The 13058-nt window shown below is 44.3% G+C and overlaps 1 protein-coding gene across 1 annotated transcript in view; it reads right to left on the reverse strand.

The window, feature by feature from the left end:
- DENND2B (DENN domain containing 2B) overlaps positions 1-3425 on the reverse strand; it is a gene marked incomplete at its 3' end in the record, with an annotated part of 108757 nt that extends 105332 nt beyond the window's left edge. Inside the window, exon 1 of the mRNA XM_082845631.1 lies at positions 3361-3425. The remainder of the gene's footprint in view (positions 1-3360) is intronic.
- Positions 3426-13058: the final 9633 nt, after the last annotated feature.

Consider the following 13058-nt stretch of genomic DNA (forward strand, 5'->3'; position numbering starts at 1 on the left):
CGGCTGCAGGTGGGGTGCCGGCCCTTTCCCGTGTTCCCACCTAGTATGCCAGGAGCCTCCCGGAGTCTCTGAGGACAGAGCTGGGACGCCCTTGCCCAGAGGCTCCACTCCCCTGCTATTCTGTTCCTTGCACAGTCCCACGGCATATCGAGTATCTCTGCCCTTGGAATTCCCAATTCCTTGTTTCTTTCTTATTTCCCTCTAAGCTGTAGCCACAGGTTCCTAAAAGAGCTGCCTAGCCCCCAAGGACCTTTCAGAGCAATAACACTTCCTGCCAGTTAGAACCCTGCCTTTCAAACCCAAAATGGAGGAGAAAGGCCTCCCTGCTCACTCGCAACAGTTTCCCCAGCAGAACCTAACAGGATGAGGGAACCAGCCCTGGCAACCAGTAGCCTCTCTTCCAGCTTCTAAAATCTATGACTCCGTAAGCGCCAGGCAGCTGTGGGAAAAGCAAAGGGTCTCTTGGAATCCCTCTCCTCCATACTAAAACATGTGAGTCAGGTGACCCAAGGAAAGCTTCATCTCTGAAGGATCATTTATGGCTCAAAGTCTACAGTGAACATCACTAAACTTCCCAACCCAAAGAAAGCACTATTTGTTTCTTTTCACATCTTGAAGAAGTTTTAAAAGGATTTTCTCATTTTTATTTATAAATGCAAAAGAGAAGAAGGGACTTTATAAATGGGAAAACCAGAACAAAGTGACTTTCCAGAAGAAAGAGGGACCATCCATCAAGTGTCAATTCATAACATCTTACATCATATAGGACTTGACTTGTTTAAAACTACGTTCATGGAAATTATTTCATTTGCTCCCCGCAACAGTCCTATGAAGGAGCTATTATCATTATCCCCATTTCACAGCCAATAAATCTGAAGGTCGTAGAGGTTGAGGGTCTTGCCCATGGCTACCTTTATGGTAAGTAGCAGAACCTGGCCACGGTTCACGTCTCCTAAACCCAAATCCATTATTCATTCTGCTACACCAAAAGAAAGATCATCTGCTAGCCCTCTTCACATGTGCGGGGACCATAAAATTGGAGGAGCTGCCCAAACACATCCACACGAGTAGAGGAGAACTGAGATCCTGGATTTGCGTTGTCCACCGAAGGGGCCACTGACTCAGAGAGGCCTCCTCTTCACATCCCCCAAACTGAGTCCCAGCCAACAGCGCCATGCAACATCCCCCCAGTTAACCGAGGTGTCAACCAAGCAGAGGAGCCCTGGAGTGCAGTGAAAGGAGGCATCACTTTAGAAGCGGCCCGTCTGAGGTCCAGGGCCATGGAGTTCACCCTTATGGAGCCTCAGGCCACAACAATGATGTACACATGTCCACATTCAGGGAGCCCGCTTGGGGACATGGCCAGTGCTTTCATTGGCAAGCTGACCCGAAGTTAATCAGAAGGCCCCCCTCATTGTTTGCCAGAGTACAAAAGACATTCTGTTCAGAAAGTTCAAGAAGAAAAACCAAAGAGCCAGGATGGCAGCTGTTCCCTCATCCCACAGAGAAACCAAAGGCACCCACCAAGTTTCCTGAGGCCCAGCAGTAAGTTTAAGATATAACATGGCTGAAGCGGAAGCACATCCCGATGGGTCTCCACTGCAGGGAGTGTCCACTGCGTTAACCCTCCTGATAAGATCACTGACAACCTTAGCTACCTCATCACCTATGAAAGTGCCTTTCTGGAACAGTCTCCTCTCCTAGGCCACAATGAGTTCACCACACACTAGTCCTCTAGGTCAGAACAAGTTTTACCGAAACATAGGACAGTGTAGAAGGGGCGTGCGGCATGGACACTGCATGCCCTGAGAGTTGGTTAAAATATTAACCAAGGAATCCATTCAGCACAACCACAGCACTTCATGTCTCCTCAGGTAACCTAGCTCTTAGCAGCAGCTCACTCTGAGATATCTGGATAAGAAAAACCTCTTTGCAGGTCCCCCAGCCCCCAGACACCACCTGCCTCCACCCCATGTATTTTCTAAGGAAAGCCTGTGATGGACTTTATTAATGAAGGAGGACAGCTTGCTTCTTACCAAGCTACCTGGGGGCCAGAGAGAGAGACCAACCCCGGTTCAGATATCCCTAGGACAGTCCCTCTGTCCTAATAACTACTCCGGAGAGACTTGGAGCTCACCACAGGCTCCCAGCTGAGTTAATTAGCTTTTTTTTTTTTCATTAGGTCAGACATAGCAGCACCAAGAGACAAAACAGACAGTGTTCACTAGAACAAACCAAGCCACTCAAAAGACACTGGAGTTTCCACGTAAGAACTACAAACACAATGCTGGAGTGATGATAACTCATTTTTCTACATAAAAGACCCTTCCTGTAAAATATCCTGAGACTTTGTGCTAAATAAAAGTAAGATGATGCTTCCTATAGTGAAGTCTAAACACCTCAGGTTCAGTAAGAGTGAGATCAGCTAGATCTGCAAAGTCAAGAAAATTGGCTGTTTCCCTCCTCCTTAAGCTAATAGAATCCAACTGTTGGAGCATGACATCATTCCTGAGCCCCAAACCCCGAGCACAGAGTACAGACACTTGCCTGCCTCCCAGAAAACAGCCCAAGACTGGCCAGGAAAGGAGGAAAAACAATCCAAGCCTGGAGCTGACCTTACCTGAAAGTCCCGGTGCTTTCCTGCCCACTCCATTCTCAGCAGTTTGGCTCACGCCACAGTCTGTTAGGGAGCCCAGGGCCCCCAAATCCACTCGCTCCGGCTCGGATACCTGCTGCGAGCTTCCCACGGCTCCTTCCTCTGACCTTTCGTGGCGCTCCTTCCAGCCAAATGAGCGGAGCACTGCTGGCCGGCCAGGCCAGTCGTCATGGAGACCCTGTTCTCGCCAGCGCTCGCTCCCGATCTCTCCCTCCCTCCCTCCCTTTCTCTCTCTCCCTCCCTTTCTCTCCCCCGACCCCTCCCTCGCTGTCTCCCTCTCTCTCCCTCAGTTCTGGGAGGCTTTCACGAAACAGCACTGTCTTTTGATCAGCTCGGTCTCTGCACGCATTCCACTCCTCCTACCTCCCTCCCAGTCAGACAAGGGCTCTGGGCTGCTCCTGGGAACTCGCTTCAACAGCTCAGAGGGGAGAAGGGAGAAGACAGTGAGTGGACTTGTTCTGCTCCCCACCAGTGTCTCATTTTTTTTATAACTTGGAAGAGTCCTGGTCAGGGGGGGAGGGAGCTAGCTGGAACACTTGGAGGGGAAGCAAGCCCTTCCTCTGGGTCCTGGAGTGAGGGGAGGGTAGGAGGACCCAGATGCACTGCCTCGACTTGTTTGTGCGCTTGGGATTTTCCCCGGCAGCAGCTGAGGCGGAAATGCATTCACCTCCCTGGAGCTCGCCTGGACTGGCCTTTCTTCTTACCTTGCTGCCTGCCCAGGCCGTGGTGATGGCTTTAACCAGTGCAGGGACTCATGGTACTAGTGCTGGTGCCAAAGCAGTCTCTCATCTTCCTGCAATGGAGAGGAAAGACACCAGGTCAGGTCCAGTAAGTGTCCTGGGCAAGTCAGAGTCACAGCCCAAGCAACAAATGTGATACAAATACAGCCTAAAAGCCCAGGCTTTCTGTGAGCTGTCGTCATGGCCAGAAATAATATCAGTGCTGTTAAAGAGCTAGCACAGTGCCTGGGACACAGCAGGCCCTCTAAGCATAATCCCCCGATGCATATTTCTGCTTTGTAATATATTTTTTAAAATATTTATTTATTTGGCTGTGCCGGGTCTTAGTTGTGGCATGTGGGATCTAGTTCCCTGACCAGGGATCAAACCTGGGCCCCCTAAATTGGGAGCACGGAGTCTTATCCACTGGACCACCAGGGAAGTCCTCTGCTTTGTAATATTCTTTTACATGCACTATTTTGTTCGATCCCCAAAACCTTTTGAAGTATACTGGATAGATATCATTATCACCATTTTATAGATGGGAAAACTAAGGCTCAGAGGGATCAAATATCTAGTCCACAGTTACAAAGCCAGTTTGGCAGTCGAAGAACTAACAGTAGAGACCAGTCCGCTGCCCCCTAGTCTGGTGCTTTCCTCTAAGGTACACTGCCATCTGATCTTACAAACTAACAGTTTTTTTGACAGCCAGTTATGAGATACAAGGCTGGGTTCCCTGGGGAAGATAGAGACTCCTTCTGAGTCGTGATCAAATAGGCCCTACTATCATCTTTTAGCCTGAAGGCTCTACGATAGCCTCTATGAGATGTGAAACATACAGGTGCACAGATGAGAGAAAAAAAGTCCTGCCCTATAGCTATAAATTACCTTACACTTCTCCAAAGTACTCTTACAAATCTTGGCTCATCTGTTCAACCCAAGAGACCCACAGTTAGGATGGTACTATCATACTAATTTAACAGATTTTTTCAAAAATCTAAAAGAGAGGCCAAATAGCTTGGCCCAGGTCACAGAACCAGAAGATAACAGATCTAGAAATAGTAGCCAAGCCTTTCAACCCTCTTCCGTATATTAAGCAGAGTAGTTCCAAGAGCACCAGACAGAGCAGGGGTCAGAAGATCAGGTAGCGCTGGCTCCACAGCAGCCATGTGCCTCCGGGCAGATCACCTAGCCTCCCAGTCTCCATATAAAACCTGTCCCCTGGGCAAGTGACAGGGCTGGGATGAGCATGAAAAGATGTGTGTGAAAGCATTCTCCTTCAACCAGGCACTGAGCTAAGAACTTCATCTCAGCTGCTCTTCACCACAAACAAACAAAACCTGGGGCAGTTGGTTTGCCCCCAAGAAGAGGCCCCTGAGGCTCAAGGAAGACTTTTTTCAACGTTGCTTCCTAAAACCGTGCTAGAGAGATTCTGATGGAATCTTTAAGGCTGAGATCCCTTGCAGAATTTCTGTGTTTTTCACTAATGTTCAATATACCACAAATTTCTTAAAACAAGATTTTAATTCAGTCAAGTTTAAAAGGTAAATATATGTCAGGAGATAAGGTAGGAGGTGTGTCACAAAATACAACAGGAAATAACAGAATGGCACAAACCCTAAGTGGGGGGCACTTTTGCTTCAGTGAAGCAATCAGAGCTTCAAAGAGGGTATACTCAACCACCTACTAGAAATACCCAACCCAATACCCTGACCCAAGTACCAACTCAGGAATTCCTCATAGGCCCTAGTGTCCCCCACCCCCATCTGCAAAGGAAGACAAGATGAAACGGCAAGGGCAATACCATCAAATCACTAAACTTCTCCCCCATCCCATTCCCAACAGGCAGCCCTCTGCTCTGCTCCTGATGCCCAAAATGCACATTCCACTTGCCCAGTCTCCATGATGAGAAAGCAGAGGTGATGCCCATTCATTTTTACAATAAGACAATAGTCACAGTTATAATATTAATACCAACTAATGTTTATTGAGCACCTACCATATGTCAGGCATTCTTCTAAGCAGCATGAAGGGACAAGGTTGAGTACTAAAGCTGATACAAGTCAGTCTCTAAAGTAATGCAAACTTCAAAAAGCCCTCCAGACCAGACACAGAATGCAGGCCATGCTCCCCCTAGTGGCACACCGGGGTTACAGCGGTTCCTTAGGGCCCTCCCCTGGGGGGACTAGGTAGGGACATAGTAAGGGCCGCATTAGTGGGAGAACTGAAATCGCTGCTTGGGTGCTGCTATTGTGTATAAGCTCCTTGAACTGGGCAGAGCGAAAGGACAGCTGAATCCTTCTGCTGCCTCTGCAATGCTGGATTCAGATCAATCCTACCTGACCTTTCCGGAAGGATAGGGCTTTTACAGCCATATGTGGTCTAGTATCTGCTGGGAGGCCCACATGCAGACTTCAGCCAGAAACCCAGGAGATATCCTTGCACATCCCTACCTCACACTCCCCGCAGCCAATCCACTTACCGACTCCAAATAATTCTACTTCCAAGATTTATCTTTTATCTGTCCGTTTTTCTGCACCTCCATTGCCACCCCAGTCTTTCCCCTTAACCACTGCACCAACCTCCTAATCGCCCCAGCTTTCACTCTTGCCCTCACACCTCCGTTCTCCACAGAGCTGTCTGAATCACCCTTTTACACCAAATCATGTCATTTCCTGCTTAGCACACTTCAATGGCTTCCCACTGCATTTAGGATAAAATCTGAATTCTTACCAGGACCTATAAGGCCCAGCATGATCTTTCTCCAGCCTCCTCTCCTCTTAGCACATTTCCTACCCTCCCACTCTGGGTGCCAGCTACACAGGCCACCTTTTAGTTTCCCAAAGTGTCAGATCTTCTCCAGGCTGCTCCCCTTGCCTGGGACACTCCCCCACACCCTAGTCTTCACCCAGCTGAATCTTACTCGCCTAGCCTCAACTTGCCTCTCACCTCTGCAGAGAAGTCTTTCACGATCCTCCAGTGTAAATGAGGACTCACCCTCCATGGCACTTACCATAACCTGCAATTGCTCATTTGTGCGATTACTTGCTTCCCCCCTGAGTTCCTTAGGAGCAGGAACCTTGAAAGTTTTGCTAACCACCATATTCTCTGCATTTAGTATAGGGCCCAGCTCATAGCTGGCACACAATAAAAATCTGCTGAATGAATGCATAAAACCCCCTTTCTTCCTGTCCAACAGGAAGAAGAAACTTAGAACAGCCATTTCACGTCACTCATTGTATCTTTTCATAGACTTACAAACTATAATTACATGTCTTTTCCTATGTGCCTTGCCTGTGGGCTCAACCAAAAATTCCTGTAAAGTCTCCCTGTGGTTTGTTTCCCAGAACTTTCCTCGTAAGGTCACTCTTCCGGGGACGCGCTCCAGGGTTTTACAGCCTTTCCCAGTCCCAGAGTGCCCACTCACAGGCACTCCAGCACAAGTATCACTGCCAAACCAAGTGGGATGCAGGAATGGCTCAACGCCCACAGATGAGAAGGCTCTCCCGGGTCAGCTCCATTCAAGGACAAAAATGTTTTCTCTCACCTCCACTGTGCAGGTCACTGTGCTTACAGAAAATACACTTTTACTTTAAAAAGTCATCTTATGTTTTATAATTTGGAGATGGGTGTAAATATTGTTTGAAAAAAATGTTTTTCCATTACTGAAAAGAAACTGAAAACTACTGTCTGGGGGAAAAATAATGAAGGCCTAAATAATAGCAACAGCAGTGTGCCTAAGCCCAAACCCCTCCCATGACAGACATGGCCACCAAAATCTGAAATCCCTTCCGGCTTCCTCTCCTGCCACACTCCCCCACGACCACCACTCCATTACAGGCACAACCATCACACACCAGCTGGTGCTCTGAAAACTGCATTTCTCCTCTCCCTCCCCAGCTGCCCACACTGTTACCTTTTTCTGAGTGGCTCCCCTTCCCTAACTAGCAAAACCAAATGGCCTTCAAGGCCCAACTCAGTCATCACCTCTGTGAAATATTTCTTGATCTCCTGGCAGGATCTGTTTGTCTACTCTGCAAGCCCACAGCAGTTTAGGATGCCTTTATCACGGTATTTATATCATTTTATCACTGCTACTTGCACTTCCTCTCCCCCACAGCTGGGAGCCCCTTGAAGTCTATCTACTTTCATATTTCATTCAGAGTGGGCAACCAATTAATGTGTTCAATAAATGAAACACTTAAAAAGACTCTTTAAAAAAAAAACCCACAGAAACAGCTGCCCCCTCCATTAGATGAGGGAATTTGAGTGGATAGCCTTACATAGTCTATCCACTCAGATTCAAGAGAAGAAAAAAAATTATATATATATATTTTTTTTAATATATATGTGTGTATATGATCATTAGGTTCTAGATTTGATCACTAGAAGAAATTATAGTCTTTTCTTTAAAAAACTTTTCTTTAAAAACTGAAATGCCAAATCTGAAAACACAGGAGCAGAATAAATCTTTTAAAGTCACTCCTTACTTTGGGATCATTGGAATTCAAGAAAAGAAAGCTGTTATCTCAATATTACTGGCTGGATCCTAGAATGCCTAAGAGATGCAGTATAACTTCAGATGCCTCTAGAGAGCCTAGCTCCCAGTGCCCACCAGACTGGGGTCCAGCAGCATGTCCACTGAAGACACCCAGTTCTACCCATGTGTCCTGCCCATTTTCCTACACTGGGCTCTGGTTGCCATGTGAGTAGGCAGGTTTACACAAGAGCTCTTTAGGACTTTACAATTTTCCTTTTCTACCTCTGAGTGGCAATGTGGTTAAGAAGGGAAAAACTAAAAATTCAGGAGTAGAGAAAAGAGTCATCAGACTGGAGTCCAGGTCCTGGTTACAGGGCGGTGAGATCCTGAGCAAGTCCCTGTCCCCCACAGGGCCTCTGCTTTTTCCTGCATATAATGAGAGGGGTATTGGGCTGTTGGAACTAGCTGTTCTCCAGTGGTCCCTTCTAGCTTCAATGTTCTACTGCATTGTTCTTTGGCAGTCACCCAGATCCGTGGTTCTATCCTAGTCACCTAGTCCCCTTGCTTTCTGAATGAATCCAAAGCAGCAGAAAGGCATCTTGTTTCAGGAGCTACAGAGCCTCCACCTAATCCTTTCAGCAGAACCCCATGGGGCTCTGGAGTCATCTGCTCGGGATCAGATAGAAGAAGACCATCACCACATAAGGCAACCTTTCCTAGAGGAAAAGATGGGAGATTCAGACTCCCTGCCTAAAAGCAGCTGGCCTAAGAGAAGAAAGGCACCAAACACAGGGTGGGGAAATTAGGAAATGGCCTGGGAAGTGCCTGGAAGAAGACTGCAGCTCTGCCAGGGACTCACTCCTAGCCATCAGTCTGAGACAAAGCAGCCTTTACAAAGCAGAAGCACTGGCAATATCTAACGAAGTTCTCTTGGAAGACAATCTGCTTACTGCCAATCAAGCAGTCTCTTCATGGGCTCTACCAGGGCCTTTGCATCAACAAAACAAACGCGTTCCTCCAGATGGCAATTCCAGCCCTCCTCTGCCTGGGAGCCACAGCTGGCCGGACCTCCAGTGCGCTGGCCACTGCTACACATACTTTGCTTCACAGCCTTCCTGGGAAAACATAGAAATACCGATTCTTTGCTCAAGTCCTGGCATTTTATGGTAGGAAATTCTTCCAGGTCCTTATTCCTGACCTAATCCCGCCTGCCTCCAACCCTTTCCCCACCTACTCCCCTCCGACCCTGAGGCTCTGAACTCAGGAAGTGTGGGCTCAGCCTATAATTATCCTAGATCCCACTGCCCTGTGGTGAAGCGGCTACTGGACACCTTCATGCTGGGTTGAGCACACTCTCCTTCTGTGCGCCAGCCTTCCGGCCCCAGTCCACCTCCACTCGGCTCACAACCCTCAATATGAGGCTCAAAGTTCAGATCCCCAGGACACAAGGTACTCAGTGCCTTGATCCAGTCCCTCAGAGTATCTGTCACAGAGTGTATATATGGGCTAATTTCTGGACTCTCTCAAATCCACAGGCCCCTGACCACTGCCCCTTGTTAAGTCCAAGCATTTTAACACTGGGCCACATAAACACAGTCTTGGGGCCAGGAACAACTGGACCAAGGAGGCAGTATCCCAGACCCCCTCTAGAGGCCCCATTTACCCTTCCAGAATGGGCTTCTCATGTTTACTTGGCTCAGAACTCCAAGCTCAACCAAGATCTTACCCGTCATGACTAAAGCTTCAGGTAGGGTACAAAGTGAAGGAAAAGGAGATGGAGGAATAAGAGGAATGTGCACTCAAACAGCTTTTCCATGAAAACACCTTGAGCCTCAGAAAGGAGTATCCCTTAGAATAAGATCTGGGCAAAGCTGTGGGAAATGTGGGTCCAGCCATATCACCTCCTCCATACTGTCTCCCCTTATTTTCCCAGGTTGGACTGGATTCTCTACCTCCACCCCCTGTACTCCCTGGGACAGTCTACTACTCCTGCATCTGCCGTGTTCATATTTTAGTGATATTTAGCTCATATTTTCATATTTTAGTGCACCAAGGCTTATCCAGCTCATTTCTCCTACTAGCCTATGTCTTAACTCTGAAGGCTAGTTTAGGGTTCTGTACCGAGTACAATTAATAAATTTTTAACATATGAACTAAAGAAACCAACCAACTAATGGATCTAACAAATAAGGGATCAACAATATCACCACAGAACCTAAACCATTTGGTGCTTAGCACCTCAGGGTGGTCCAAGGTTTTCAAGGTGTGGTACATATATACAAGATGATTACAAGTGGTATAAGAACATTTAAAAAATTTTTAATGCTCTTGTATTTATCTTAATGTGTATTTTTTTAAAAAGATAACCAGCTATTAACTCCATTTTTACTGAAGTCATTGAGTTGACCAATGCTAAAGAAGGTATATATGTTTTTTGTTTGCGTTTAGTTTTGTTTTGCTAAAATTAGTGGGTAAACATTTAAAGAGAAATGGGATACTTACACAACCTCAAAGTATCTCTCTCAGAATATATATTAATTACAAAGGCAGAAACAGGGAACTTGTCAGTGGAGAAAACTGGCAGACATTACCTTCACCAAGTGATCAAAGTTAACATTATTAGTAATAAGATACACTGACATCATGTACCCCTGACATGAAGCAATGAGAAGGGCACTGCACTTCTGTGGTGTTCTTCCCCAAAATCCATAACCTTAATCTAATTATGAGAAAACATCAAACAAACCAACTTGAGGGACATTGTATAAAATACCTTCCCAGTACTCCTCAAAAGTCTCAAGGTCATAAAAGGTAAGGACAGACGGAAGAATTGCCATAGACTGGAGGAGACTAAGACACGACACCTAAATGTAATGTGGGATCCTGGATTCCACCCTGGAACAGAAAAAGGACCTTAATGGGAAAGACTAATGAAATACAATTAAGGCTATAGTTCACATTATACCAACGTTCATTTCTTAGTTGATAAGTATACCATAGTTATGTTAGATTAGGGGACTTTGTACTGTCTTTGCAGACTTTCTGCAAGTCTAAAATTATTTAAAAATAAAAAGTCTTGTAAAAGCTAATTTAAAGATAAATAAATAAAAGTATATATGGTACATATCATAAACATGGGTGAGAATGACTCAAGTTTGAGAAGCAAGAGTGGCCACCCTTCAAACCCTACCTCCAAGGAAAGCTTCCCCAGAATAAGAAGAACAGCTGTAGAAGAATATTTAGTAAAATGGGCAGTGTTCAGTTTATATTACTTGGAGAAAAAGTAATTATCCCATTTTGTTAAATATATATATATATATATATATATATATATGCCACATATATAATGCATAGAAAAAATGTCTGTATTGAAATAAAGATAACCTATCCTGAACCAAGTACAGATGGCATTTATTAAATAGTAAATGGGATATAGCTTTTGGAAAGCATCTTGGCTAGATCAATTAAAATGCTCATATCCTGTGACTCAGTGGCCTCATTTCTGGGAAGCTGTCCTAAGAATAAAATGCCCAAGTATGAGGGAAAAAAATGCATGTTCCCAGCATTATTTATAATAATGAAAATTAGAAACAAACTCCATGTGAGTCATTACTAAATTGGTAAATGTCAAGTGTTTTTTGACCACTACCCATACTAAAAAATAAATTTTATATAGTAATACAGAATGTGCATGTATGAGAGAGCGTGTGTGCACGTGTGTATGTATACAAAACTGAACCAAAAAGTTTCTGCAAACAATACTTATCTTTACTATGTGTGATGCTCTCTGCCATTTTCTACCCTAATCTATTTCATTAAGGAAACAAACAAAGCTTGTAGAGCCCCACTAGATTGATTCCCCATCCCACTAATGATGACCTGCAGTCTGAGAAACACTGCACTAGATGGACAATTGTGCAGCCATTAAAAGAAATGACTACAATCCACAAACTGGTAACAGTGATTGGCTCTAGGGAAAGAAAAGAGAAAGAACGTAGGAGGAAGATTTGCTTTTCACCGTACATCTTTTTGTACCTTTTGAATTTGCAATACATACATGTATTATTTATTTAAAAAGTGACTGTGAAGACTTTAACAGTATCAGACAATGCTAATTTTGCATAACAAAGTTATAACTACATTAAAATGTAGAAAACACATACAAGCGAAAAAGGAAATTATACCAAAACAATAACCACATTAGCAATTTTTTCCTTCTTACTAAGTTCTACATATGCCACACGGTTACTGTTTTACTTCTACAATTTAACATATATTTATTTTCTAAAATTAATGCAATTATTGGCAAGGGTATATAGGAGATTTCAAAGCTAATGGTAATGTTTTCTGTATTAAGCTGGGTGGTAGATACATGAATACTCACATTGAAACTGTACATATAAAAAACATATACTCTATATTTTAATAATATTTTTAAAATGAAAGATTGCAAAAGTGGACCATTTTTTCAGGTCTGCCTCTCCTCACCCTCAAACTCAAGCAGACACTCCAACAAAGTGTGGGATAGGATTTAAAACCATCAGTCAAATGGATACCTTCCATTTTTGTAAACAGGTTGTAACATGTTAGAACCTGTCTCCTAAAGATTTCCATTTAGAACTTTGTAGGTGGGCCAGTTTCAGCGTTCCATTCACACTCAGGACTCTCTTTTAGTGTGTTTTCTTGATTTCCCTTCCCCCTCTCCCACTAAGCCATTGTTTATGCCTTCATACTTTAAATCACATATAAGCTCTTCTGAGCAAAAGGACCATTTCTTATTCATCTTTGAACTTCCAACAGGCTATAATGCAGTGTTTTCTTTACACACAGCAAATGCTCAATAAGTATTTATTAAATAGGCAATATCATAGGCAAAACTCCAGAACAGAGTATATGAAACACAAAAAGTAGCAAGGACATAAAGAAGGAAGCACTGATCACTGGAGATTAAATAAAGTCATGCTAAAAAAGTCATTACTTTTATTTAATACAGTTAACATGGAATTATAGTAGAGAATGAAGGAGATAATATATGTAACACACTCAGCAATAGATAGTAAGTGGTCTATAAATAATAGTCTGGGGGTTTAAAAAATAATATGCACATATTTACATAATATATATTTACATATGATATATATTATGTGTCACATAAATAAACATATGCACACACATATATCAAAGAATTCCAGGACACAATTTA

This window comes from Leucopleurus acutus (assembly GCF_964270905.1).
Source record: "Leucopleurus acutus genome assembly, chromosome: 8".
NCBI classification, from domain to species: domain Eukaryota; kingdom Metazoa; phylum Chordata; class Mammalia; order Artiodactyla; family Delphinidae; genus Leucopleurus; species Leucopleurus acutus.